This window comes from Aulostomus chinensis, chromosome 20 (genome assembly GCF_037954235.1).
Source record: "Aulostomus chinensis isolate RoL2024-O1b breed Wild chromosome 20, RoL_Achi_v1.0, whole genome shotgun sequence".
Lineage (NCBI taxonomy): Eukaryota > Metazoa > Chordata > Actinopteri > Syngnathiformes > Aulostomidae > Aulostomus > Aulostomus chinensis.
Window position 1 is genome coordinate 5905156 of NC_141339.1, and position 4356 is coordinate 5909511.

At 42.7% G+C, this 4356-nt stretch overlaps 1 non-coding gene across 1 annotated transcript; it reads right to left on the reverse strand.

The window, feature by feature from the left end:
* Positions 1–624: 624 nt before the first annotated feature.
* Positions 625–697, reverse strand: trnar-ucg (transfer RNA arginine (anticodon UCG)). Its single transcript has one exon. It is a non-coding gene; the product is annotated as a tRNA-Arg (tRNA).
* Between the last annotated feature and the right edge of the window lie 3659 nt (positions 698–4356).

The window sequence follows — 4356 nt, forward strand, 5'->3', positions numbered from 1 at the left end:
ACTACTGGTACACTTACACCACACAGAAAAAGATTTCTGGAGTTCGCAGCGATCAGCAAGTGCCTTGGTTGGATTCCAAATTGAAAACACCTGTATTGTGCTTAGGCACAAAATTATTGATCATAGAGTTAAGTGTGATATGGATGTGTGTGATGGTATATGTCGAATATCAGAACAGATGAAGTAGAGAGAGAAATGTAGGGTCTCAACGTGTATTAAGAGTTGACCTATTGGCTTGCAGAGGAATTTTTCAAAGTGCAAAATTTAGCTAAAAATACATGAACACACAGGTTCTGTACTTTGATGTAACCACCGACTGTAAAGTTATGTTTTAGTAATACATTGACATTGATTTGGTCCTTGAAGGGATGAAAACATAACGATTGTTAAGGTTATATCAAACCAAATTTGGGTGATCTATCCCTTTAATAGAAACCTGTCAGAGTTTTTGGCAGAAACACAAGAAGAAAAAGGGGTTTGTATCAAAAATGGCCACAAATTAATCATTGTGTCTTTCATAATGGAGGTTGCCTCAAAAATTTCTTTACCTTATGGAGTGGCAAATTCTCTTAGCATGACAACTGTTGAGTTTTAGAGCTAAGACACAGTTGCTGTGCTTACACTCACCCCAGATGGGACTTGAACCCACAATCTCCGGCTTCGAAGGCCAGTGCCTTGTCCATTAGGCCACTGGGGCATTCAGAACAATTTCTGCCTAATTTTGTTCACATTTAGTTGGACATAGACAATAAGGGAACCCAATGAGTTTCCTTCAATCTAAGAAAAATGGCTGAAACAGAGGCTCAACAACAGTGAGAATAACACAGCATTCAATAAATCCAAACAAAGTTGTTGGGTCCCAATGTTGTCTACTTTTTAAACTTTATTTCAGTATTAACTTGGAAATTGAAAGCATACTCACAACCTTATTCATCCACTATATTGACCAACTTGTCCAAAGGGACACTAACCATTAGTACACATGTCAACCCCCCCCCCCCCCCCCCAAAAGCTTCTTCCTCACCCTACCTCTTGGATATGAATGACAAGGCTTGTGAGGAATTGTGAGGGAATCTCGGGAAGGAATACAGTGGTTGTTTTTTTGGGGAATTTTTCGTGGAACAGTCTTTTGGCTTTCGAAAATCCATGGCATCGAGAAAGGCGCTGGTCAACACATGCTTCCTTTAGTGCAGTCCCCATTTCACAGTGAAACTTTGCCAGTGTTTTGAGGACTAAAAATTCTGTCAACATTTGATTAGGAAAAGGGTGAGTAGATAATGACTGGATTTAATTTATAGATGAGCTATTCTTTGATACACATCTTTGACTGTTTTTGGCATAAGAACATCAGGAAATGGGTTTGGAGTGAAGAGCCATATACGTTAGTTAAGTTAGTTATGATCCTTATATTTCCCAAATGGCACACTGAACATATATAGTATTCCATTTTCTTGTATGTTGTATTAAAAGACTAAACTAAACTTTTACTGGAGGTGTCTGCTGTGATATATATATATATATATATATATATATATATATTTATACTGTATATATATATACACACACACACAACACTCATGCACACTGGCTAATGGACCTTAGAACTGACCACAGAAACCTTCCAGAACAAGAACCAGTAACCATCTCAATGGCAGACATCCAAGACAGAGTGTCAAAGATGAAGAGCTGGACAGCACTGATATAATATGACCCACACATACTGGCTGAAGAAGCTAACTGCACTCCATGAATGCCTTGCAGCACAGAAGAGTCGACTGCTAAGGGATGGGATGCACCCAGAGTGGCTAACCCAGGGCAGGACAGTCCTGATCATGATGAAGGACCCCCAGACGGGCCCCATCCATCCAACTACCGACCAATAACCTGCCTCTCCACAACTTGGAAGCCGTGCACCAGGGATTGGTTAACAGAGAAGTCACCTGAGACTGTATGAGCAGACAGACCAAACTGTGCACCGCCTAGATTGATTACAAGAAAGCCTATGACTCAATGCTACATCAAAGGTGTCAACACTCCACACTCTCTGAGCTCGGCATATCTGGTTCTGCCTTGTTGTGGTTCAAGTCCTACCTCACAGGCAGATCCTTCAGAGTGTCATGGCGAGGAAAGGTGTCTAGGTCACATGTCCTATCGACTGGGGTTCCTCAGGGGTCAGTGCTTGGTCTCATTCTCTTCTCTCTGTACGCCACCTCACTTGGTGCAGTGATCCGCTCCCATGGCTTCTCCTACCACTGTTATGCTGACGACACTCAGCTTTTCCTCTCTTTTCCATCAGATGACAGAACGGTCTCAGATCGTATATCAGCGTGTCTGGCTGATATCTCCACATGGATGAAGGAACGCCACCTTCAACTGAATCTCTCTAAGACTGAACTTATGGTCTTTCCAGCTTGTCCATCTGTTCAGCCTCAGGTCACTGTCCAACTTGACTCGAGCCTACTTGCACCCACAAACTCAGCCAGAAACCTGGGTGTCATGATTGATGACCAGCTGACCTTTAAGGTTCATGTGGCCTCAGTTTCTCGGTCTTGCTGTTATGCCCTTTACAACATCAGGAAGATCAGACCCTTCCTGACCCAACAGACCACACAGATTCTGGTTCAGGCTCTTGTCATCTCACGCATTGACTACTGCAACTCTCTTCTGGCAGGCCTCCCTGCATGCTCATTCAAGCCTCTGCAGATGATCCAGAATGCAGCAGCACGTCTGGTCTTCAACCAGCCAAAAAGGGCACATGTCACCCCGCTGCTGGTTTCTCTTCACTGGCTTTCAGTGGCAGCCAGGATCAAATTCAAGGCACTTCTCTTGGCTTACAAAACAATCACAAGAACGGCTCCAGCCTACCTGGAATCCCTAATCCAGGTCTACTCTCCTTCTCGCCCACTACGCTCTGCAGGCGAAAGACGCCTGGTGCTTCCAGCCCAGCGCTGCTCCAAATCTCTAGCCAGACTCTTCTCTTCTGTTGTTCCCAAATGGTGGAACGAACTACCCAACTCTGTGCGTTCTGCTGAGTCCCTCTCTACTTTTAAGAGACAATTGAAGACTCAATTGTTCAGAGAGCACCTAGGCACTTAACCTGACTCTTCTCCTCTTTGGGGTAGAATAAGTCAGAGGGTCCAAGACCCAGCACTTAATGATTATGTAGCACTAACTGTGTTGTGTGATGTTGTATGTCTGTTATATTTAAAAAAAACAAAATTAAATTTAAAAAAAAGGGTGGGGGGGCAACACTTCTTCTGCCACTAGATGGCAGTACCTGTGACCAAATCACAACTGAAGCACTTTTGCGCTTCCTATGGACTTTTCCTTAATTAGGTCTAAATTCTTGCTTGTGTTGTACGTCGCTTTGGACAAAAGCGTCTGCTAAATGAAATTGTAGAATTGTAGAATTGTAGAATGTTGGGAACTGTAAAACATCAACAGTAAACTGAGAGCCTTCACCAGAAACTTAACGGGGATGTGAAGGACAACCCTAGAGCCAACTCAAAGCCAATAGTCCAAGTTAATGTCGTCTGGCATATAAAAGGATATGCACTGTTACTGCTACTGTTCTGCATAGGCCTGAACCCTCTAAGTCAGATCATCACAAAGAGTGGCTAAGATACCAATTCCGAAGTGGGACAACAATCAGCCACCTGCTCTACATGGATGACATCAAGCTGTTCACCAGGAACGAGCAAGAAATTGACTCACTGATCCACACCACCAGGATCTACAGCGATGACATAGGGATGTCATTCAGATTGGACAAATGTGGCCAGATGGTATCAATGAGAGGCAAGATGATCAGAACTGAAGTGGGTGACACTGGACAATTAAGGTGAAAGCAAGAGAATTGTATGGCGATGTCTGTAAGGGGAAAAAAAAAACAACTCCCTCCTCAGTTGCTTTTGAATTTTGCTACCTTGGAACAGTCTTTTGGCTTTTTGACAATCCTTGACATTGAGAAAGACCCAGATCGTCATTTGTCTCCTATATGTTGGATATCAGTGCAGCCTGATTTTCCCATTAAAGTCTGCCAGTGCTTTGATGACTAATAAATTCCACCTAACTTTGCATCTAAACGAGGGTGAGTGGATTATGACTGCATTGTAATTTGGGGGGGAACTACCTGTTTTATACAAATCCTTTAAAGTTTTTGGCATAACCACGCAGCGAAGTATTTATGTACTGAAGAAATGTTATTTCTATTTATCCTAGCATTTTCATACAGGCACATTGATCATGTGCTTTGCTTAATGGAGTGGCAAATCATTTTTGTGTGACAAAGTAAGTAAATTTTACATTGTCAACTGCTGCATTGAACACACATTACATTTTTGTTGAACTTCCCTG